This window comes from Oryzias latipes, chromosome 11 (assembly GCF_053564925.1).
Source record: "Oryzias latipes strain Hd-rR chromosome 11, Olatipes_Hd-rR_3.1".
Lineage (NCBI taxonomy): Eukaryota > Metazoa > Chordata > Actinopteri > Beloniformes > Adrianichthyidae > Oryzias > Oryzias latipes.
In genome coordinates, this window is record NC_136247.1 from 5,848,381 (window position 1) to 5,873,935 (window position 25,555).

The 25,555-nt window shown below is 39.3% G+C and overlaps 1 protein-coding gene across 3 annotated transcripts in view; it reads left to right on the forward strand.

Moving 5' to 3' along the window:
- The window catches only part of pag1 (phosphoprotein membrane anchor with glycosphingolipid microdomains 1), a 51,647-nt gene that overhangs the window by 8,642 nt on the left and 17,450 nt on the right, over positions 1 to 25,555 (forward strand). The window contains exon 2 of one of the 3 annotated variants that reach the window (XM_078954584.1): positions 1,571 to 1,660. The exons of 1 other annotated variant lie outside the window; for it this stretch is intronic. The gene's annotated coding sequence lies outside the window, so the exon portion shown is untranslated. Of the gene's footprint in view, positions 1 to 1,570; positions 1,661 to 9,155; positions 9,271 to 25,555 lie in introns of those variants that run through there. One more of the 3 variants, XM_078954583.1, reaches the window with a different exon arrangement.

Consider the following 25,555-nt stretch of genomic DNA (forward strand, 5'->3'; position numbering starts at 1 on the left):
GTGACAACTGCCTGCATGTGGTGTGTGTGGGGGGGTGAGTTAAGGCTGCAAATGTGGGTTGGTGACTCCAGTGCAAATATGCAGACACTGCAGGAGAGTGGGTGCTAGAATGTGAACCCTTGGGGAGTATCCACTGCAAGGACACTGCACCAACATTTTTTGAACAAATCAATGCATACTAAGCAGAGGTGCAGTTTTCCCTTGTTTATCGCTGGGGATACGTTCCATAAATATCCCGCAAAAGGTAAAATCGGCGAAGTCACTACACACTTTATACACTTCTCTCAGACATGAACATTTTCACACTTTTCTTTAAACTCTTAAAGTTCAAGCCTTCAGAGAAAAATAAGTCCATTTTTATAGAATGAAAACAAAAATCTGATATTGATGAAGCAATTAACTTAGTCCAACTAACCAGCTAACTGTGTGCATTCTGTACAGTGGACCAGTGTTGCCAGATAGTCACAATTTTCCAGCCCAAAAGTAACCTAAAACACAAAGTAACCACCCAAAAACGTTAAGCTAACTAAAAACCACCAAACCGACCCCAAACTATGTCCAGGCACACAAAGCAATATTTTCCCGGAATTTTAAAATCAAAACCACCCAATCTGGCAACAAAGCAGACACGCCAGGGAGGAGATTGATTGACAAGGTCCACAGCCAATCAGGACACAAAACACAGAGCTCCAAAAATATGCTAAAGGGGAACTTGGATATAGCGAGGGAACACTGTGCTTCCATAAAAGTCTGGGTGTTGAAAATCCATCCATAAAGTTGCATAAACGGTGAATTCACGTTTATGATTATATTTAGAAAATACCGACTTTAGTAATCAGTTTTCTTTCTTTGCGTTTTTGTATTTATTTATCAGGCCTTAAGTTAGACGAGGCTGTTGCCATGTGATTTTTTTGTTTTTTAACTTCCAATTTGACAGTTTTGGGTTAGGAGAACATTTTTATGGTTCCTAAATGAAATCTAGAGTACAAATAAAGTTTAAACCAGCTGCGGATATTTTATATTTCAAAAGTTAAGAGAAACTGGAAGCTAAAATAAAAGAATCTGACGCACAGTTACAGCCTTGTTGAGACTGGTCTGTGAAAATTTTGTCTGACATTAAACTGATCAGTGACCTGAAAGAGGCTTAATCTTAATTAGGGAGGTTTACTGTTTGACATAACTATTAGTTTTGCAAAATAGATATTATAAAAGTGACCAAATTTCAACAGTTTGCAGAGCTGATGCCAACTTTGCCTTTCATGTGCATATGTGGCCATAACTGCTCTATATCTATCTATCTTTAGAGAAGAAAGTGAAACTGGAAGCATGATGGAAACATTTTAGGGTTCCTTATTCATTGGGTTATTTGCTAGATATAGGCTTGTTGGGTTTAAATAACCAGGCGGCACATGTCATGTGCTTGGAGGGAAATAGCTTTTCACGGACTGGTGATATTTGCACCTGAATGGAGGGTCAGTGGGATCTGGTGGCAAAGCAAACACAAAGAAGTGCTTGTTGGTTGCTTGGCAAAGTAAATCTTTAACATTTGTGCGTGTTCCCTGTTTTTAAGTGCAGAACCACAGCTGAAGGACACCTAAAGGGGAGAAGAATGCGATAAGCTCTGCTGTCAGATAACCAATGGGACACCAAAAGCCTAGAGGTTTTTTATCATAACATCCATCTGTTTTTTTGTTTTTTCCCTCCTATTCCATTTTGATTGTCTTTCCCATTTTGTTTCCTCCATGTACTCCTCATCTTCATTTTGTTTCTCTCTTAACTTGTCGGTTCTCCCTTCCTCTTTCAGGGTTTGTATATCAGTCCCCCCCCACGCCTTCATTTGTTTGCTTTCTCTTTGTTGCCATAAGTGTTTTTAAAAACCACTGGACAAATGTAGAGATGGTGAGTGGTGCTCACAATTCAAGCGTTCCTCCCTTTTCCCTTTTCCTAAGCAGGCTTATAATAGGAAATGCCCCTGCCTTCTCATTGAGTACCAGTTAATTTAAGCCACAGACAAACAGTCCATTTAACCTTTACCTCGCTAAAAAACTCACTTAATTCAAGTCTGCGACATCCAAACAGCCCCCCCAATATTGACATTTAGCTGAAAAGCACCAAAATGTGGCAAATGTATTACCACCAGTAATGTTTAACACTAATGTTTGTCGTCTGGTGTGTTCAACCGATTGGCCAGGCAGCTGACTGGTGCCATATGTAGGGCTGGGTTTGAAAATGCACTCATCAATACAAAATCAATCTTAACTTCAAAAATACATATCTATCTTTAAAATTCTTGAGCACATTTTTCTTTAAATACATCTCAGACCAAGCCATATTTTTTCGGTCAAAAGAGCCACAAGAACTGCAGCTACCGCTCTTATTGGAAACCTCTGTTGCCGGATTTTGAAAAAAACCTGAAAAATTACTAGTAATGATTGATTCTCATCATTTTAAGAAATTGTCATTGTACTAACATTGTTACTCTAAAGTTAGTTTGTCATGACAAGTTGTCAATATGAAATGTATCTGGCAATGGTAGGAATGGTAGGGATGAAAATCCTGTGCTCATCAATCTTCCAAAGCAGACATGCTGAGAATAAAATCCTTAAAAATCTGTAAAGTAAATCTTTAACCTTTTTTTTTTTAGTTTTTGCTTTTTTATTGCAAACACAACTTCCAACAAAAGTGAACATATGCTACTCAAAATAAAGCTTCTTCTTTTTGAAACACTGTTAACTCATCAGAGATGTTTCTGTTGTAGGAGAATATGTTTTCCAAGAGTTTGTTAGCTTTCTTGTTAATGCAACAGGACATTCACAGTTTCTACAGAACATGTTTTCCATTCTTTCACCAGCGTCTCCATCTGCCTACCCACCACTACACTTTTTCTGCAGTTATTTACAGGCCACACCAAAGCAAGTTTCTGTTCCCTTGCCCGTTAGCACTCTCACAATAACTTGTTGCTAAATTTGTTAAAGTCCTTGGAAGCTGCAGAAATTTCCGCATTTTCTTAGTTCTGCAACTGGTAAAACATGCGATTGATTTTCTTCCAGGAACCTATCAAATATCCACCAAACAAGTAGTCCTGAAGGCTTGACTGTTTGTCCTTTTTCTATAACGGGTCCTTGTTAAAAAGTTCTCTACCACTAAAGTGATTAATGATTAAAATTAAGCGAATGAACAATAATTGACCAGCATTTCTCTTTATACACTAAAGAAAAAGCACATTATTTTGATTCATTGTTCCTCTTTTTTTTCTTGCCAAATTGCTAGAAGTCTTTAAATTATACCCATAAATCTAATTGCTTTAGTGTCAAATCCAAATTCTGATTGCATCTCCTCTGTTTTTATAATAGTTTCAGTTAGATGAGCACCTTGTAAACAGATTTAACCCAATAAAGTTGATTGAAAATCTTGTTCACCAAAGAGGAGAACATTTCCTGTAGAACATTATGATAGGAAAACAACTCTGTTTCTGATGCACTTAAATGTAAGCAAGAAGGGAAACTGTTTACCCTGGAGCTCGCTTTTGGTCTCAGTGAAAATGCTTTGAGCTGGCAACGTATTTGTTAATGGATTCGGGGGCATTATTTCACCAGAGATCAGTATGTGTTTAAGGGGATGATGGGAAAGAGCAAAACAAACATTTCTTGAGTGTGAGTGCAGCAACACAAAGATTGCTAAAAGCTTCAAAAGAGGGCAATTAGGGACATTTGAACTTGTTATATTATCTAATGTATTCCCTGAATAGATTGTCTCTTGATCTTTGAGTCAATCAGTGAGTTCGCTCTCTAAATTTTCCGCTCTTCTTTTCCTCGATGCACACTGAGGCCGAACTCTTTGAATAAAGTGGGTTTGGGGCTCTTCAAGATGACTCTATGTAGAGTTAAAAAGTAAAAAAGAAGAGAGAAAAAGTGTGAAGTTTACAAAACAACAGTGTGACAAAGATGGAGAACAAATAAATGAGCATACTGAGCCCTCCAGGTGCCAGTGGTTAAAAAGAAAGAAAAAACTGATAAACCGTGTGCACGGTTTAGTAATCCGCACAGTTTATCCAATTTTTTTTCTTTTTAACTACTGGGACCTGGAGGGCTCTTTATGAGTAAATGAAACTGGGAAAAGATGTTTGAGCCAAGTGGAGAGACGAAGAATTGGTTGTTGAAGCAAACTGAGAGGACTTTCAGTTCTCAGACACTTAGTCCCTGATGTTCGTCTGTGATTGCCCTATCAAACAGAAAAAAGGAATTTTGACATTTGTCTGGTTAACATAACAACTATTGTCCTGTGGAATCACGCTGAAATTGATTTTGCTTACGGGAGTTGTGTCCACTCGGCAGCAGTTGGACTCGAAAATCCTTGTTTTTAAAAACACCCAATGCCTTTAACAATTCCTAAATCTGGGTTTGATTAGTTGACAATTTCTCACCTATTTGTAATTGCAAACTTTACCAGTTAAAAAATAGTATAATAAAGAATAAAACAATTTAAAAAAATTCACACTTTTAAGAGAAATGTATTTAACAAATTGCGCGAATATCTGCACACTTCACTGCCGTAACACATTGATGCTTATTTAACTTGATGAAATATAGGAGGAATCTAGTACATTAGCGCAGCATATGAACAATAATTCTGATAAAGATAGCATAAAGAACATGCCAACAAGTCAACTAAAGTCTTTATATCACTTAAAATCACTAAATCCATCAAAGACTTCATCCTCTGTGTCGGCTTGGAACAATTCTGTCGACGCCGGCCCTTCTTCTTCTGCATTGATGTCAGTAGCAAATACTGATACACAGGCCTACAGTGCCCTCTAGCGGTTTTTAGTGGGAACACAACAAACACATGAACCTATTTATTTTTAAAAAATCACATACAAGTCACACCCCCGACCAAACTATGCAAAAAAAATTCAATTTTATACTCAGGAAAATATGGGTAACATCCTTTTGTTTTTGAACCAAACTTCTTTTGTCCAATGTGTCAAATGTTTGTTTCCACTTAGCCCCAGAAAAACAACAGTAAAATGGTGAAGAGTACATGCTTGTTCGGTCAAATATCCACATTTGGGAAAACTGCTAATGAATCTTAAGAACAAGGGAGTTCCTGTCTGCACTGCCTTTGTTTTCACAGAGGAGCAGGATTTTTGACAGGAGGAAGAAATAAGAGGAAGATGAGAGGGAGTTACCTTTCAGCCACTGATAAAGGAAGTTTTCTGAGGGAAGAGCCAAAGGCAAGAAAGAAAAGGAGAAAATGTGAGCGGGAAAAAGACCCGACGCTCGGCAGGGGGCGGCCAGCAGCAGGGCGGAAGCTCAAAATGAAATTCAAGCGAAACTATGACCCTTAACCACAAACGTAACCATGGAAGGAAGAAAATGGAGAGCAGCTGAAATGATAGAAGAGGAAAATGTAAAGACAAACATCAGAGCGGAGTTGGTGGAAAAAAGTGTCCTCCAACTTTTTTGTTTTGCTTGGAAAATTGCTTTGAATTGCATTGAATTTGTAAAGAGAACTTGAAGTTCTGGCAGAAGGAACTCCAAGACACGAGTGCGCAAGACTCAGTGAAGGAAAGCAAGATTGAATGTACTTCTTGCTGAGTGCTTTAGCTTTTGAAGCACGTGAACAAATAAAAAAAATTGAGCAGCCCAAGCAACTTATAGTTGTGATTCAGACCAAACTTTAAAACCAGCGGATTCAGAACCAAATTGACGTAAGCATTAGTTTTGTCAGCTTTCTTTGGCATCAAATAACTTTGACGTTCTCACATATATGATCAAATATTTTTAACAGTCTTTCTTATATGTCTTAGAGTTTTGTTTACAGTTTTTAAAACCAGCCTTAGTCACATGCACCTTGTTTTGAACGGGGGGGCTGCAGGTTTTTGTGTTGTCCGAGCCCGTGGAGGGTCGTAGAGAGCAGTGGCTGCCTCCTAGGGGGAGCACAGGCGTGTCTTGCAGTTCCCTTAAGACTCGTACGACCACCTTAAGGGACATCATGAAAAAGGGGACGTACGACTGTCATGCTTATTCAAAAGGCTAATGGAAGTTAGACGCAGTTACTGCATGATGTACAAGAGGTGCTATTGTACGGTGCCCTTATGGCACGCTGTAGTCGTTGGTACAGTGCAAGCACTGGCGCCTTACTGATCGTGTGCAAATGCTGCACACACGGGGTGTGCACGATCCCCACAAAAATTACGCTCACGTTGTCTAATTTCCTCATTTCTAAGAGTTGGGGTGTGAAATGAAAACCCCTAACCCTACTTCACCCTGACGTATCCTTGCATGTTATTCAAGTGTTTTCTACAACCTGTCCCCTGCAGCATGCCTGTGGGAAAAACATTTTCGCTGTACGGGTTCACCGAGTGCTTCCTGCGGACATGGGCGAATATCTGTGAAACTGATGCATAAAGTCTGTGAAAATACCTTTTGAGGATCAGTATTATTGTATTGTATTATCCCTTTTATCATCCATGGGAACAGCAGAATATAATTTCAAGCTTTTACTCATATCTTTTGTTGTTAAAACTTCTAATGGCATGATGGTTTTCTTCTGCTTCAATGCAATTAGAAAAACCAATATGTATATTGTAATTCTTGTTGGTTCCACAATTTGCTTTCAGGACTAAACCCATATTTTATGTAAAGATTTTCGTATGAATAATTTCTTTAAAAATATGACGTGGATGCTGCAACCAGTCTTATTTCAGCATAAATACCATGTAACGTGTCTCATTATTAGAGTGCAAGCCTATTGGTTTTCTGTCATTTAACTAATCCACTAATCTGGTTGCATCATCTACTCTAAAAGGTACTGAAAGAGTATCACATCTCTCCTTAATGATTATTAATGTGAGTCGAAAAGCAATCTGAGCCAACCACATTTCTCCATTTAGTGCAAGTCAATGTACTTTGCCTATGCATTCGAAAAAAAATCTTTTAATGATCAAGCTATTCAGAAGCACCCTTTATTTTTATTGGTCTCAAAAAATGCATTACTTGAAGCAAACTGCAGTGGAAAGACACTGCAGTTTGCTTCTCAGTTTTTCTTTCCCTATTCTAAACACTACCAAATGATCCAATATATATGATACATGTGCGTTACAAAGACACAGATGGGGATCAACACAAAAGCACACATGCGCTCATTAACCGGAAAATGAAAATCCTCACTAACAATTTAGTGAGGATTTAATGAGAGGATTAGCATTTTGGTTATTTTTTAGATTGTTCTCAGCTGCAAAATATAGAGAAGAAACCAAAGCTTTTAAAAAATGGATTCAAAGGTTTAATCTTAGTGTATCTTTTGATCTTTAATGACCATATATGTAGTTTTTAAGCTATATTCAAAGCAGGTGGTAGTTTGATGGAGAAGTGGCTGAAGGAGGCTCGCTTTAGTGTGACTCCGGATGGATTTTTGTGCTTGTAGGATCTCAGTAAAACTTTCGCTTTAATTCACAGACAGCTGACAACCACTCAGTAACTAATCACCCAGACTTCATGGTCATGACCTCTCATTAAGCTCGCCGAACACCACAGTAACATCGTTAAAGACTCTGCTCCGCCTGGTACCCGTTAAACTGTCAATGCTGTTAGGGGTAGCTTTAAAGTCTCCCAACATTCCTATACACGTGTTTATGTCTGCACAGAGATTTATGAGCAATTTAAGCTTTGAAAGCCTTTACTCTCAGTCAAGGAACAGACAGTTGGAGACCTAAAGACATCCTGTTGTGCTCATCTAACCTCACAGTGGTCTAAAAACCTCACTTCCCGTACGTTATGATCCTGCTGATTTGCTTCACTTGAAGCGTTTTTAGCATTTGCTCCGTCGTCTTGCATCTGCAAAGGGTTTCAAGTGCAGCATTAAGGGCGCTCATCTAATTTAGCGAGGTTCGCTGGACTGTGCTTCGCCAACCTGACGCGGTCATCCAAACGTGCAAGGATTCACAGGGAGGCACATCACACAACCGCCGAATGTTTACCGCCGTTTGATTTAGTTTCAAAACTAATTCTGCCGCTTCCTTTGTGGCTAACTGTGCTGGGGTGTGGTGTCACACTGTGCATCCTTTATATTCTTCAACAGTAACTTAAAAGCAAAGTAACTTATTGTGATCCATTTTTTTTCCACTTTGTCTTGCAGTCTGACTGTGACTCAGAGTTTAAATTGTCAAAGTGTCTTTTATTTATGTAATTGCCATTTTTAGCCAAAATCAAAAAAACCTGTGTCATTTATAGGACTTGATTTCTGTAGAGCAGCAGTAGTTCAATAGAAATTCCCCTCTGGGTTGTGGGCGAAACCCCTTTCCCTCCCCGTCGCTGAGAGCTCTGTGTACAACCTCACCCGCTAGCTTACAGCCCCAACCTAACAGACCAGTGCCACAAAATAGGCGAGCGATATTGGACTTATCCAGCCGTGCAGTTCTGAAGCAGATGGCAGCTCGGATGAGGAAAATGAAGACGGACATGGATGTAGTGGATCACTTTTATCTGGTGTTGTCGGTCAGCTGTTGACAAACCAACACTCAAGTGGACGCTTTAGAATTGAGTGGAGCAGGCAGCTTGTGGCCTAGGCAGTGCATTTTCTACATCACACCTACAGACTTTAACATTTTATTTTTTTGTTGTCCTTCATCTGAAAAATGCTGCAACATAGAAACACAAAAAAATGAATTTTTTGTATTGGATTGGGTCTTACAGGATATGTGTCCCGTTGATAATCAGACTCACCCTTTCATTGGTGTCAAAGCAGAGGAGAGTTTCACTCTTTACTTGTGCTTAACCTCGGGTTTTGTTCCTGATTTATGCAACGCCCCCCCCAAAGCTGGGTGTGTGTCTGTGTTTAGCATCTTTTGTCGTGTGCAAAAAGAGTTTTGATGTGTTTGTTGATTGTCAGGGCCCTGTTGCCCCAGGTTACAGGGTTGCTAGGGAATGGGTAGACCAACTGGCATCACTAAAGTGCCAACCAGAACTGTGCAGTTCTCCGTCTCTTGCTTCGTAGCTCAGTGATCCACCCTGCCTTCATGTTGTATCCGGGCAAAACAATTTTTTTCTATTTTGCCTAACAGGCTTTAATTTGAAAATTCAAATGGATTTAGCATGCTTCAAGACTTTCCTGGAGAAAACCTGGCCTGTGCAAGTTGCAGCTAATATGTGAACCTTAACTAACTTGCCATGAAGTGTATTTAAGGATGAGGAAGCAATGTTTGCTTGTTATCACTCCATACACAGAAAGCTTCCTGTCCTTGGTGGGTGCACACAGCGGAACACTGAGGTACCGTTTTATACTCCTCTTCCACAAAGCCATACAAAAAAAAAAAAATTTTTGATTATGTTGGCTGAGAATTTTTCATCATAGAGTTTCTATTTATTCCTAGTGATTGAGTTGTCAAAGTGTCAAACACTTGAGTTGGAATCTGGATTACATAAATCTCCTTTAACGGGTAGTTTTATTTATTATTACTCTTTAGTCCTTAAGTAATCTAGATGATCCACTGTTGGGAGATGTGTCATGGTCGTCGACCTTGTGTGTGAGATTGTGTGTGTGTGTGTGCGCGAGAGAGGAAAGGAGGGGAGGTTTGAGGCGCCAGCAAAGAGGATGTGTCTGGGATCTGTGTCATTTTGCAGAGTAAAGGATTATGGGAGAGTTGCAGCGAATGAGCAGGAGTTTTCTCACACACAGCTTTGCTGTTGGCTTTTCAGAAACCGCCGTTGTTGGATTCATGGCAGCTGTCAGAGCTTTAGTCACAGTCTACCTGTAGAGAAATGGCTGCACCAAAGCAGAGGAGTGTTGCTCCAAGCCCACAGGCGATGCTGTTACGTTATGTTCTGGATCCTCGTTCGCTCTTCAGATATATTTAAAGTCGCTTTATTGGGGGATTCTTTGAGCACTTTGGCAGAAATAAACAATGTAAGAGTTTGCCACACCCAACAAGCCATTAGGGAGAACCACAGCATAAAAATTCATGTTTGCTGGTGTATTGAATTAGTCTCCTCTCATCTCATCTTTCTTCACACTTCAAGAGTTTTTATCTCCTCGACAGCATCCATAACAGTCTCTAAGGTCTGTTGATCGTCCTTTTCATAGGCTGTCATACACGCCGTCTTGCAGCAAGACAGTCTGCCAGGAGATAACAAGGCCCGGGGAGGATCAACATCGGAAGGGATGTTAACAAACCTGTCTTGATCCCTGCTTGTGTGACACACGCCTCCTCTCAGATGTGTTTTTTCTTCTCTTCACTCTTATCTGGTGAAGTCAGTCAGCAGGAGACAAGCCTATACTCAAGCACCTTGGCAAAGACCCACTCCCATGAAAATTGCGTTTTTGGTGTTTTTAATACGTTCTTGCGGCTTTTTTCTCATGACAGAGTATTTATGTAAAGAAAATTAAGCTCAAAATTGCACTTCTCAGTATTTCTTTATTCAAATTATTGTGAATCAGGAGCAGCCAACCATTTGGGCTAAAAATGGCATAATCATCATTAAAGACTACTGGGAAGCCTTGTACAATAGATCAAAAGATGTTCAAAGTGGGCCTTTAAGTTTAGAGAATGTTCAAATCTGTTAGTTTTTTTTTTTTTTTTACCAGTTGTTACCTAAAGTTATAAATCCAATCTGTCCTAACAAATCATTTACAAAGACTGCCTGTCCTGGTTCTTTGTTTCCTGTTAAGTCAGTCCCCTTGTTATTTTAATGTTTAACAGTGTTTACTTAAAAAAAATCTATTTATGAATTTTTCTTTTCTTGTAGTTATATTTATTTTAAATTGAATGTATTTGATAACATACTATTACCTTTTGGGCATGTATTTTCTTTTCTGGTTGGCGTTACAAACAAAAACAGAGTTATCATTTAATGAGTCCAACCTTCTCTTAAGGGAATTTTCTTTCTGCTCACCACTGAGTTTAAAGACCGTCTGTCTTCAAGGCCAGTTCTGTTTTTGTTCTTGAAGTCATAACATGCTATAAAAAGACTGTACAGCTAAAGCGAATGTGGTTTCTCCGACTGCTGAGCAAAGACTTTCCAGCTTCAAACAATGGGAATCCATCCTCTCAAAGGCAGTTTCAAAGGGATTGGGGTCCCCTTCTGAAGCTGTCTTGGCTCCAACCAGCTGTTTCATTAGCAGCCTGTCGTCAGTAGAACAAAAGTGGTACCCACATGTTCGGGGGGGGGGGCTGCATCTCTACGTAAAAGTCAAAAAACAGGAAATGAGCCACTGTTGACTTTCTCCTGTCTAGACGGGTTCCTGCTAATTAAAGCCTCCTTATGGATTTCTGAACTTTTGAAGAACCAGCTTCTGGTATCGTTGCGCGTTTTACCATAATTTAAAGAAAGCCGTTTGACCTGATTGCGCCCCCCCCCCTCCAGCTCCAGACGGGAGAGTTGGCCCTACAGTAATCCTTCAACGACCCAGAAAGTCATTTGTGGAGCGGGTGGTTATGTGGGCCATAGATTTAACACAACAATGGTGTCACATGTCTGAGAAAGTGTGAAGGCCGTCAGAGTTTGGCAGTTCAAGTGTACTTAAAAAACCCACTCCGATGAAAATGGCATTTTTGGTGCTCTTAACACATTGTTGGGGCATTTTTCTGATGATGGAGGACATGTATAACGAACCTAACCTAACCCTAACCCCAAAATAAATCGTCTTAACCAAGAAATTCGAATTAATCGATTAAATTTATTAATCGCGTGGCCATAAAAGATGTTGAGCTTAAAATTGCATGTCTGATTCAAATAGTGATGAATCAGGAGCACACCATTAAAAATGCTGTTGGGAAAAACTCATATTTGTGACATAGAAACTACGCTGCACTGCTAGTGTTAGGTTGGGGGTGTGAGGGGCTGTAAGTTAGTGGGAGAGAGTGTAAAACAGATATCTCAGTTATGGGTGACAGGAAGGGCAGGATGGGGTTGCTTTGGTCCCGCCCCCAAATTGGTTGGGAATTTCTGATGACCTACTGCAGCTCTGCATACCTATGTTCTAGAAAACAACCGGGTTTTTTTTTTTAAATTTTGGTTTAAAACGGCATAATCAGGAAAATACCACAAGGAACGCTTTAAAATGGTTTAAAAGATGATCGGAGTGAGAATTTTATCAGTTGTGTGCACTTAAAGTGGGACAAAAAGAAAGAGGAAGCAGGAAGGTTTTTTTCTACCCTAACTGCAGAATTTTACTCCCCTTTAACCAGATTTTGCAACAAATGAAGAGGAAAGGTTGAACGTTTATGTTCTTCTTAAGAGGAAAGGTTGAAGGTTTACGTTCTTCCCAGCATTTTCCCGGCTTTGCATTCCTGCAGCCTCTCGTGGGCTTTCTTAGAGAACAGTTTGGGATCGGACGGGTTGAATGGACAGTTCCAATAAACTACTCTTTTGTTTTTTTTCCAGATGTGGCCCCTCGTCTCATGGCCTTCTGAAAAATGCGTGTGGCCTGTTTACATTCCACTGGCTTCTTAGAGGAAACTTGCTCTATGTCCTTGCTTCCTTTTAGCCTTAATGGTTTGGTTTTGTGTGGATATTTTTAGGGATTTCTGCGGAGTCACAGATTCCAAAATGGTTTACAAGCAGTTCTGGGATGTAGAGTGTCATGTTGCGTGTTGCTCTACATGCCTTTTCTTAGTGAATTTCAGATTAAGTGTAGTAATGTGTTCCAAGCTCAGTCCTCTGAGGTTTCTAGAGAGCCTTACACAACAGATTTATTGTTGAAGTGAGGGAATTGCAGATGTTATTTTAGTGCTAAGGCAGCTTAGAAAAAAAATCTCCAATCTTTCTCCTGGCACTGTTTAGACTCTTAATTCCTCTTCCAGATGACTATTTTTTTCCTTTTTTGCTCCTTGTTTAGTTGAATGTTTAGTGGTTCATTTTAAGTTTTAGTTGCCTCAAAGTTTAGCTACAAATTCTGCTGGAAAAAAGGAGAAAAAATGAAGAAGATAATTATTATTTACTATCCCATTAAAGACTCTGTGTCCCTTTCATACAGAGGCTTCTCTGAAAAATAACCTCCCATTTATGAACATATGAACGCCTGTGTACTCATAATTTTTGAAATGACACGTATTAAAAGCAAGTCGTCAGAGCTATTATATGCTGCTGTGTGTTGTCATGTGCGTTAAATCTAGGCTGACATCCATAAAAAAGAATCTTCACGAGTTGCACTCATGGGGTCACATGCTGTAAATGTCCTAGGCTCTGTAAAGGCGTCTTATGAAAGCCCCATGTGTCGGCCTCACTTTGATTCAAAAGAAAAGGTTTTTATGGAGCGGGTCTTGAGTACAAGCCGTTCTGGAAGTAAGTGCAACAACGAATTTTGTGCCCCGTAGAGGAGAAATGTTAGAATTTTTGCCTGAAACTGCCCTCAGCCTGGCACTGTCCCCCAAGACTTATTAGCCCTGGGTCACCCTACCAGGAGAAAATGCCCCTGACAACTTTATAAAGTGGCAATTTAGGGAGGGGAGCACATGAAAACTACATAAAGTTGTTAATCAAACAAAAAATATTAAAAATGGAAAGATTCGAATTGAACATAACTTGCATCAGCCTTTTTTTTATAGGGTCTAGTTAAAAAAAAAACACTAGTGATGAGACTTATCTTGGAAAATGCTTTTTATATAGGATACATTTCCTTTTGAACAAATTTTTTGCATTTTTTCAGGTAAAAAAAAAAAGTTTAATTCAGGAAGTAGTCATTTTGTAATTAAAGTTTCCACATTGGTTGTGTCCGAATTCCTTCAACTCACTACATATGCTCTATAGTTCCTTTTTTCATTTTTTTTAGTGCTGTCTAAATCTATAATTCCAAAATCAAGTGCCCTACAAATTTCCTAGAAGTCTCATCGAAAAACTAGTGTGCATCGATGCTCGCTTGATCGGCAAATATAGACCACAATGCATTGCGTCTGAACAATTTTTGCCAAAAAAATGTATTTAAATGTATTTTCTTAATAAACCATCAACGTTTTTAACTTCAGAAGACATTGGACTCATAAATGATCGTCGCAAAACGCTCATATCAATTCTATTTTAACTTTGTTAAATCGATTAGGTCATATTTGCCGTTTAAAAAAAAAAAAAAAAAAAAAGCAGTCGGCATGGTTTCTGAATTGCTTTTAAAACCCAGGGCACTAGGTAGTCCCGCACTAAATAGTTTTTTAGTAGTTGGAGAGAAGGGAGGGGAATCCAACAAAACCATTGTTTGTGTAAAAAAAAACTGTGTGAAAACAGCTTTAAGTGAGCAAATATAGAATGTGTTAGAAAAGACAAATTTGACAAATAAAACCTGATATGAAATTGATTTGTGTTAAGTAAGAAATAAATGGAATTTTGAACTTGTCAATGAAAAACAGCCTCAGCGCTGTAGTCAGAAAAAGCATAAATGGAGGTATTTTTTCCAGTTCATCTAAAAATGAGTAAGCATTCATGCTTAAGACCCATGATTTACCTGTAGACTTTACCTTCTTATCTTCCACTCCCACGTGATTCCAGGATATCCCTCTCAAAATGCTTTTAGCCACCACATTGTCCTTAAAATAGTCAACTTGACGTTGCCTGAATTGCTTTTTCACATTGCTGCCTGTATTATTTCACGCTCTCCCTTCGCCTGCACCCATCTGTCTATCTGCCGCTGTGTCATTGGTTAATCTCTGTCGGAATGACATGTGTGAGTGGGATTCCCGTGCACGCTTATAAGCTTAAATAATGGCGCATACGCGCCTTCGTGGTGACTGACAGCAGAATCTCTGCCACCAGCGAGCATCCTGTTTACTGCTCTGCTGCACATTCAGCGGCTTCATTTGGTTTTCAGCACTCCTTTGGGACACGCTGCCTCTATTAACTGATTTGAGAGAGGCTGTGGCAGCAAATGCCTTTTGGAGAAGAAATAAATGAAAAAATCAACCATGTTATGCATATATTATACAGGATTTGGCCCCTTTAGCTTTCTTAACTGTTGAAAATAGCAAGGACGTTTGGCTGCGTGAAGCAGGCTTTGGCTTTGTGTTTGCACAAAGATGTCTGCAGTGCATGATTACGCGTCTGCTGTTCTACTGGCATTCAAAATTAGCATGAAAGGAAAAAATGGAGTCAATTGTTGGATTCAATTTTTAGAATTAAATGAAATAAGTGATGCTTTCTTCCAATAACAAATCTATTAATAAACATATTTACTGAGAACGAAACACAAGAAGTGTTAAAAGATGCCACAAAAGTGTCTATTGACCTGTGGGTTTGAATCCACAGAAAAAAATGTTTCACACCGTCTGAAGACCAAAATTCAAATGTCAAAACCACTATATCCTGTTTCACTGAAGTCATGACATCTGATAAGACTCCACCCTTTTTGATAACCAGTATAAAAAACTATTGATCTTCTGACAAGCTTCCATATTTTGAAAAATATTTCTAATGTATTCTTGTTTACCCATTTAAAACATAAACCCCTAAAAAGGCCCCATAAAGAAAGATCTAGAGGGATTTCCCAATCTTTATTTTTTTTCCCTTTTTGTTTTGTTTATAGACGATTCTTGTGACAAGTTATATTGAGTGGTATTTGTTCGTCTTATTGGTTAGGTTTAGAAGCAAGAAAAGGAATTTAGTAAAGTGGCAATCAAACAATTTTTTAAACATTGGTTGTTTTTTTCTTTTTTTTTCTTTCTAAAACCAGTTTTGTTTGTTAATGAAAGAAACAATTTAATTTTTTAATTTTAATTTTTTACCATTCTAGTGAAGTTTTTATGTTGAAAACGAACTAAAACGTCATTATTTTGTCTGAAATGTACAAGACATTTTCTGAATGCATTGCACCCAGCCCGAATGTTTAAATCTAATGATGATATGTTTAAGTCATCAAGAGGGCAAAGAAGGGCTCTTATGTGCTAAATATGTTGTCGTTGTTTGAAAAAATAAAGAAAAATGCAATCTAGCTTTTTTTTAGCCACAGGTTTGATGATGATTAGAACCACAATCTCTAAACCTTAATATGTCGACCACCAAACTGGAAAAACCTTTGCTTTCAATTTTAAAACATCTCCCACTAATTTGGTCATTTAATTCTCTGAGCTGAATTTTCTAATTTTTCTACCTAAACTTCCCCTCTCCTTGATGAAATCAAAGAGTCTTACACTGGTGAAGTAGGAAACCCGTCAGAATTGCCGAAGAAGTGGAGATAGAGCTCCACCTGTCTGATGCAACCTACCAGAGCTGCTCAAGCGTCGGTGGTGGGGCTGCACCACACGTTTGAAGACTCCTGCCACCCCCTCTTTGCTCATCTAGAGGTTGCTATATATGTTCAGCTTCAAAATCACCCCCAACTGTCCACCCCAACCCCCAACTGCTGTCGCTGATTGGAGATGTGCCCTTTGAGTCAGGCTCCCATATTTTACCATATCTTTATGGGGGAGCAACTCTTGTTACCAGAGGGACAGAGCTCTGAACAGTGTAGCAACATAAAGAAAGAAAAAATAAAATAAAAGCCTGAGGTGGATTTTAACCATTAAAAAAATCAAGAAATATCATGGACTGTGGAATTTTGGGGGATAGGCACTTAAAGACTTTTTCCGATGAAAAGGGACAACTCGGGGAACTACTGCCGCTCTGCAAAAACTGTCCTAGACCAGGGGTGCTCATTAAGTCGATCGCGATCGACCGGTCGATCTTCAAGAACATGAGGGTAGATTGCAGGTCAGCAAAGATAAATAACAAAAAAAAAATGTACTTCTAAAAAATCCGCCAGCCAATCAAAATCCTCACTGAGAAGTACGGGACATGATTGACATGCAGAACAGCCAATCGGACATCCTCTGATGTTTAAATTCACTGAGCGCAAATTCTGTCTGTCATCAGAAAGTCGCTTTCTGTCCCACGGTACGTCAAGTCCCCGGCAGAAAACCACTCCGGACAACCGGAGTGTTTACTGAAGCCGCCCCGCGTGTGTCCTCCTGCTATCGCCTCTGCAGCTCTCGCCCGATAAATACGAGCTCATTAGGGAAGCAGTGTTTTCCCATGGCACGCGCTTCGCCATCAGCGCCTTTGAAATGACATACAATAGTCGCTGCTTTCTGTCTTTATAAAACGCCTCATCTGTTATTTTAATACAAAGTATCTTTGTGTAATCTTACTGTGTAGTTTTTAATCATCAGTACATAAACAACAATGTAGAAGTAAACATGTAACTCATAAACAAACATTTACTAATAGTAATTGTCAGTAAATAGAAAAATACTACTTGCCAATAGTAATTTTATATATATATATATATATATATATATATATATATATATATATATATATATATATATATATATATATATGTGTGTGTGTATATATTTATATACACACACACACACTAACACAGGTAGATCTTCAAGACATTGTCGACTCAAAGGTAGCTCACGGGCCAAAAAAGTGTAAGCGTCCCAGTCCTAGACAATTTTTTTTCTAAATTGAGGCTAAAAACCAGCAGGGGGCGCAGTCTCGCGTTTAACCGTTACCACCCCCCCCGCCAAACACAAAAAACCCCGGCCGCCGCGTCGCAAATGATTACAATTACAATGCAGTATTCTTTATTAACAAATAACATTAACAACTAACTACTGCCTATCTAAATAATGAACTTAATATATAGGTGTTGTAGAATGACTGTGTGTGTGTGTGTCAGCGCGCTGCGTGTGTTGAGGAAGGAGCGCACACAAGTGTGTTGGGGGTGCGTGTTGATTCTTCTGCAGGGGACCGCTCTGGAGCTGCACGCGAGCTTTCACCTGTGCTCTCTGGTACAGTCATCTTGTCAGAATATTATATATTGCCCAGTAATAAACGAATCTGGAGACACTTTGTCACCTTTCCGGTAGCCATGAAGCCTGACACCCATGAAGAACGCAGGGCAGGAGGCTCCGCCTTTGTTTATAGAGACACGTAACTTTGCGCAGCACAAAATAGTTCCCAAACAAAACATGTAGTGATATTTATCGAAATCTAACAGTGCGTGTTCGTGTTTGGTGTTACAGAGTGAAGGAAAACAGTTATAGTACACCCCCCCACCCCCCAACACAAAATCATCCGGTAGGCGGCCGTGTCGCGCACTTAAGAACGCACGCAGCTTGTAATGGATATGAATACAATGGAAATTAGTGCTAGGTAACGCAGTAAATTTGTCGTATTTCATAGCGAGACAGAAACTTCTGTTGTAGAATAAGGATGTGTGTGTGTTTCTGAAACCGCGCGCCGTGCAGGGAGTGAAGGAGAACAGTAATAAAAGGTCTCCACCGGAAACCCTTGAAGTCTGAACACGGGACTAGCAGAAAAACTAAATTAGCAGCGAAGATGAATGTGTTTAACGTTTTAATTATAGTTCCATGCAGAACTTAAAAAAAAAAAAGTGATGCGGTTATCGTCACACCCCTACTGGGAACGTTTTCAAAATAGATCAAAAGGTGATAGGAGTGGATCTTAAAAGATTGAGAAGACAAACCTTTCTAAATGCACCTGAACACACCAAAGAGCACATCTGCTGTCAGTACATCTACATTAAGACTGAAGTTTCATGGATTTGAGCTAATCAGAAGCTTCCTGTAACTTTCCCCGTCTTGGTCATTGACTAAACCCCGGACATCTAGTTGCAATGATGGATTACTATTCCATATGAGCTGCTTTTATACACTCACGGAGAGCCACCTCCATCAATTTCCCCTTATTTTACCGATCCCCCATTGTTCAGAAGGCGAGTATAACCAGAAAGATATAAAAGAAATGCTATGTTTTCAATGCTATGTATGCCAGTTTTCTGATCACTGGGGATGGTAGATTTTAGGTGCAGTGGAAGAAAAATGTGTGCTGTTTTGTTTTGTTGGGGAAAGGGTTTGCATTTTCCATGGTGCATTTTTCGGAAGCGGCTCATTTGTCTGCAGGCATCTGTTGCATCTCATTATTCCCATGTATTTTCTCATCCGCCCACTTTTTTTTAAACACACAGCATAACAATACCTTTCCCGTTCACCCCGTTAATCTCATTTTCATGGTAGCTATTAAGCTCATACAGACCGGTGTGGCTGAATAACGATGTGTCCATATCTGGTCTTGATTCTCACTCATGCTAATCTGCATTAGAAGGTGAGAAAAAGGGTGGAATTTTATGCATGCGATGTCTTCGGCGCTGAGTAAATTAGTTTCCTTCTCAGGGTTTCATGAATCTGCTTATGGGAGGAAAAGAAAGGCGACCCCCTCAGGATCTGTGTTTTCAGCTCAAAAATGTCAGAAGTTGACTTGTTCTGCTTCTTCATCTGTTTGACTTCCCTGATAAGGTCACAGAAAAAATCTGAGTGACACGTCCCATTATCATTCAAACTATTTGTCCTATTTTTTTACACTCCTTACGTCTATTTACACATTGAGATGTTACGCCTGACTGCTTTGTTTCTGCTCCCGACAGCAGCCAAAGGTGTTTGTGTATTAGCATTTTATGAGCAGCTGAGTGGCAGCAAACCGCCAAGCTAATTAATTCCAAGCAGGGGGAAAACAATTGTTCTGTCCCAGGGCAGAGACAAACTTGAAATGCTCACCTAATCAAAACGCAGCAATGTTTGCTGTGGCTGCAGAGCTGCAGAAATGGACAGTTCTAGCTGCTTTGGGGAACATTTAGAACGGGTTGAAAAACCAGCAGTTTTAGGTTTGTGGTAGCTGCACGCAGTTGGGTGACACAAAGCCAAGGTTGTTCAGACTGTACACTTCTGCTTTTTAAATAGAAGGAGAGTGTGACACAGAAGTTCAAACATGTACACGTGGGAAGCTGTTTTTCTTGAGAACCTGATGTTCTCAGTCCCTTTTTTAGTGGTATGAAAAAATGATGACATGTTTAAGTCATCTAGAGGGCAAAGAAGCGCTCTTACATGCCAAATATGTTGTCGTTTTTGTTGAAAAAATAAAGAAAAATGCAATTTTGCGCATCTCCTATTAGCTTTTAGCTGAGGTTGATACTCATGCCGAATCATGGAAAAATCCCAGACATGATCCAGCTGTTCATCTATTGAATTCTCAATAGCGCCCTCTAGATGTGTGACCTGCCTCATCCACTTGTTGCATCAGGTCCTAATGGGTTGAACACAGTCGTGTTTGTTTTGGAGGAACATCTGCAGGCCTCTGAGGACCTCAGAGTTGGCCTTGTTCTCAAAGGCGGGCGGAGGAAGGCAGGAAATGAGGCTTTCCCGCGGGGCGGCATTAACTTGATTCCCATTTAACGGACGCACACAAGTGTTTAGGCAACCTCTGCACATGCACACTAAGCCTCTGTGGACTTGGGTGACCCTGAGAATTGAGGACCCAATACAGAGTTTTTACATTTATGGTGAAGACATCTGACATGTGCTGGAAAGTCCTGAGGCCCTGCAGCTGCTTGGGATTCACAGAGCTTTGTGTTTTTTTTGTTTTTTTTTAACAGATTTGTACATTGAAGTTCCCTTTTTAGGTTTAGTCTTTAGCAGAATCCTTCTTTAAGATAATATGAATGCCCGGTTTGATGGGTATCCTCTCCACAGTGATGAACAATTCTCTATGAGGGGGAAAACGTCTCATATATCGCTTACATGTCCCAAGTGGGCGATCGATATAAACGCCGATATTAAGCTACTTGTAGCAGCAAGGAGCGTAATCCTGTGAGAGAATACACACGTATCTGCAATATGAGATCTGCCTTGTTGAATTATGCAGTTTCAATATACCCATTTAGGGGAGGATGGATCAATTTGTCTCGCTAGAACCATTAACCCGTGGGCTGGCCAGTGTTACCGTGGCAACCCTCAGATGTCCCTCGATGAGAAGCACCTGTTTCTGCTGTGCACAGATGCACGCCTGTTTGTTTGGCCCGCCAGTACAATGAGGTTCTGTCTGGATGTGCCGCCTTCACTCGCCCTGGAATTCAACACGTGTGGAAGCATTTGCATGTTTGCCGTGCAGACACACACACACATGCATGCGCCTGGTCTCACTCAGGACAGGTTCCCTGAGGAAGCACAGCACACGAGGTGGATTTATTTGATCATCCCTCCCCTGGGATGGATGTTTATTTCAACATGACTGCTCTGTAATTTGTGGCAGAAAGAACACACTTCTACTTTCCCCCTTCATCTCCGTCTTCAACAAATGTGTTCTTTGTCCTCTTGATTTGTTTGTGCGTGTCTTAGCTTCTGTGTGTCTTCATCACCTCCTCTCTCGTCCTCATTATCTGCCATCTCTTCCTATCTTGGCTTTGGTTCCTCTATCTTTCACCTCCCCTCCCCCAGCTCCCATCCCTACCATCCAAATGGCCCTCTGGTCCGTGTCATGTGTTATTTCATACCAATTGTCCATCGGCAGTAGAAAAAAAAACAGTAATTCACAAATACAAGTTGATAGAAGGCTCAGAAAGTGACTCTTTTGGCTTCATGGTGAAAGGCTCCTGTTTCCTGGATTTGTGTTTTTGTTGTTCCTGTGAGATTTGAAAGCAGAAGGTTCAGATATGAAAGATGAAGGCTGACGTGAGGAAAGGAATCAAGGGATGACGCATTTAGTTGTTTAAGCTGGAACCCATTTTTCCTTTCTGTAGATTGCATAGATTATGTTTTTTTTGAACAAATCCTAAAGAGAAAACCAAATAAATTTTAAAAAAAAGAAATGTTTCATAAATGTCGGGGGCTGAGATGGAATTTAACCTCTCCTTTTTTCAGGCAATTCACCTTTAACCAGCAAGTATTGCAAGTCTGTAAATGTGAGTGATTTTGACTTTATGAACAGTGGATTGGTGTGATACCACTTATGATACACAACTTTGAAAGACTTTGTTTTTTTAATGGTGTCTCATCAGGCCACCTGAAGAGGTTCCCAGACCCTTGTTAAGCACCAATGCTATACACCAGCAGTCTCCAACCCCCGTTACCGGTCCGTGGGTCATCTGGTACCGGGCTGCACAGAAAGAAAAATAACATACATTATTTCCGTTTTATTTATTTCGGAGTCTGAAAGATGTTTTATTTTGAAAAATGTCCAGATTCTCTGTTACATCCGTCTATGTCTCTCTTGACGCAGAACAAGGCGCTCTTCTCGGTCACGTGATAGGTTATCGCTAAAATAAAACTCAGGAGCTAGCAAAATGAATAAAAAACAAACGTCTTTGGAAAGTTTCTTTGCCAAGGGGAAAAGGCCCAGGCAGGAGGCAGAAGAGGAGCCTTCAATTTCCAAAGGAAAGCTACATTTAATAGAGAGCACTTCTTTTTTGTACCATGAGTGTGGGAAGGGGAGAGGATGATGACACCTGTGCGATGTACAATGTAGTGCGTGCCAAAATAAAAGCTCAGGTCTTATCTTGGCACGTCTATGTTCCTCTTTTATTGTACCGTTGCTACAATAATCATCCTCCCACAACTTAAAGACCGGTCCGTGAAAACTTTGTGTGACGTCCTTGGCGTTAAAAAGGTTGGAGACCACTGCTATACACTATATACTGAAAAAGTTACATAATGCGGCACAGTCTTCATTTCATTGTACTTTTTATGTACTTTTTATGTTTTACAGCTTGCATTGAAATATTAACCTTTTTTTTTCCAGTGGATTTATCCAGCAGGATATAAATAATAATGATATCGTATAAAAGGGCTTTAAGTTGTGATCATTGTCTAGACTGGAATGGTGTAGCTCACCAGCTTTTGACAATATTTGAAAAATTCCGTTCCTCACATTCATAGACGGAGCCACGGCTGCAGGTACTGGTGTTGATAATATCTGGCTTAGTACTAAAAACCTTTTGGATTTTTTCTGTTTGGAAAATCATACAACATTAGTTTTAACATTATTACCAATTTAAGAATAACCCTTTGTCAGAAAGAGTTTGCGATATAAGGAAAAAGAAGCAAATGTATTTAGAACAAAGTATGAAACAAACCGGTTTTCTCTGATGAATCAAGAATTTCGGATGATTTAAAAAAAAGTCTTCCTAAAGTGCTCACCTCTGTGCTGCCAGGAACAGAAAAGAGGAACGTCTACTCTTCGCTGGGCTTCTCACGTCTGAACACTTCTGTCTGTGGTGGTTCATCTCTGTTAGAGCAGAGAATCACATTTCAGAAAGAGAGGATTTTCTATTGTGTTTTTTTATTTCCTTCAGTTCTGATTCAAAACCCCTCCCTGTCAGAAGAAGTTTGAAAGTCGAGTTTTTCAACCATCTGTTGAAAGAAAGCCTCTTTGTGAGGTTTTAGATTGCTGTAGCTTCATCGTGGTTTTCAAGATGCGTCTCCCTCTCTCTGGCAGGAAGAATATCAAATCATTTTAACATTCTACAGCTTGATTTGTGTATTACAACAACAAAAAACTAAAAATTCCTAAAAATATATATTTTTTTGTTTGCTAAAAACCAACAATAACAGGAGACTTTTCTTTTGGCTTATACCCCATACTAAGCCTGCTGTTAATGTAATCAAATAAGTGTAATTTAATACACATGAAATGTAATCAAAAATATTAATTTTAGCACAGTTTTTACAACAGTAAATTGTTTTTTTTTCAATAGGCATTGTCTGGCTTTTTAAAAACAAGTCTGTTTTGTAGTTACTGTATATTTGAGGCACCTATTCAAATGTCTCTGCACATATTGACATTATGATCATGGAAAAAAAGAGCATTTGCATCTTTTATGTTTGTTCACTGATCTTTAGTCACCTATTTAGCTGCTTAGTAGTTGTCCTTGGTAGGTCTTTTAGGAGCATTTATGTGTCGTCTGTAAACGTTCTTGTTTTTTAGGCCATAGCATGCTTGCTCTAAAGCTGTTGTTTGTTGTTTTTGTATGTGTGTGTGTGTGTAGCACGACAAAAGGGAGCATCATTCTCCTCTGAGATTTCTGCACCTTCTGTACCGTAGGACATTTGAACCACAAAATTTTAGTCGTCTCACAAGTAGGAACTAATGCAGGGTTGGGCAAAAAGTTTTCTCACAAATTCAGATTTTTTCAAATTTGTTGTTGGATGTGTTCTGATGGAGAAAAGGATTTGGGATTTGGGGTTCTTTGTGTGTTTGCTTGGTGAAAGAACAATTTTGCCTTTTGCCTTTTATTTTCCAAACATTTATGTCAAGTAATTTTTCCAGTTGGGTATTCTCCTTGGCGTTGGACTGCAAACAGCCTTGCCTCGATGTGAATGACTGGTTTTCAAGGCGTCCGTCTGTTTTTTTTTTTCATCAAACTCAACACAGTTTAGACAAAGGCGGCGTCCTTGGCTTGGAATCTTGTACATAAAAGCATTGGCATGTGAACAGCTTTTCTCAGGGAATAAGATGCTTCTAGTTGCTGCGTTAAATATCTAAAACGTTTTTTTTTTTATTATAAAAGGGATTAAAATGATCTTTTAAATTCCGCACGGACATGTAAGAATAACTACTGGTGTTAATAAAAAATTGTGGATGCTTTTAAAAGATGTAACACTTTTTAGATATTAACTTTTTGCAGGAGTTGTTTTTTTGGGGGGTGGGTAGGCATGAAAATTCAATTCCAAGTTAGATCAAAACCTAACATTTTATTATAAAAGGAAATCCTGCTTGTTGTCTTATGGTAGTAGTACATTCATTGTCCTAACATTTGGATAAAGCACATTTAAACAAGCAAAACAATGTTTGTTTTTTTCATTTATGATTCGAACATAAAAGTCACTTTAGGAGAATATACATACAAACTCTAGGTTCAATGTCTTTCATAACCAAAACTTTATTGACAACCATGGAAACAGCCGACCAAAATAATTTGTTGTAGCTAATAACTCTTGAGTTCAGGAACTTACCACACAGGAAGGAATTTCAATTTTTGGCCAAAACATGGAGTTCTCATGTAACATCTATAAAAAAACACCTTTCTTTAATGTTGAGCAATTCACATTAGTCAAAAGTGTAACTAGCAGCCTCCGTCTCACTCTAATCACTCCTTTTGTTAGAATATCTCTTTGTTGATATGTCAAACACTGACAGACATCCTCATTACCTGCTCAGAGGGGATGTATACAGCACAACAGGTGCTGACAGGAATCCACCTCACCCGTCAAAACTTCAGGATTAGTCACAGTTGCTGTTTCTTTTTTTTCTTTTTTCTTTATGGCATGCAGTATTAACAAAAAGGTTTTAGCAGATGTGCACCTCTGAGCATTCTGCTGATTCTTGGTTCCTATCTACTGACCCTGAAATTTAATATATTTTTGCATTTTGCAACTCCTAATAGGATGTCTAAATATAAAATAAAACAAACTGAAAGAGGCTCAGATAGTTACATAGTTTTGTTTCAATGTTTATTTTTACATTCTGCATAAATGTACTTTGTCCATCCTTGGATTTCCGATTAACCTAAAAACATTTAAGGCAGCCCTATTTATATTCAGGGCTTAGTGTGATTATAGAATGTGGAGCCGTAGGAAAAAAGAAAGACAATTGAGTTAACGTTCCTAAAACTTGAAGTTTGTATTCTATTATGAATTTCTCATAATGTTGGAAAAACAGCTATTGAAGACGACAAAAATCTGATCACGTTGTTATAAAATAAAATAGAAAATGTGGAGAAAAGAAACCAGAGATTG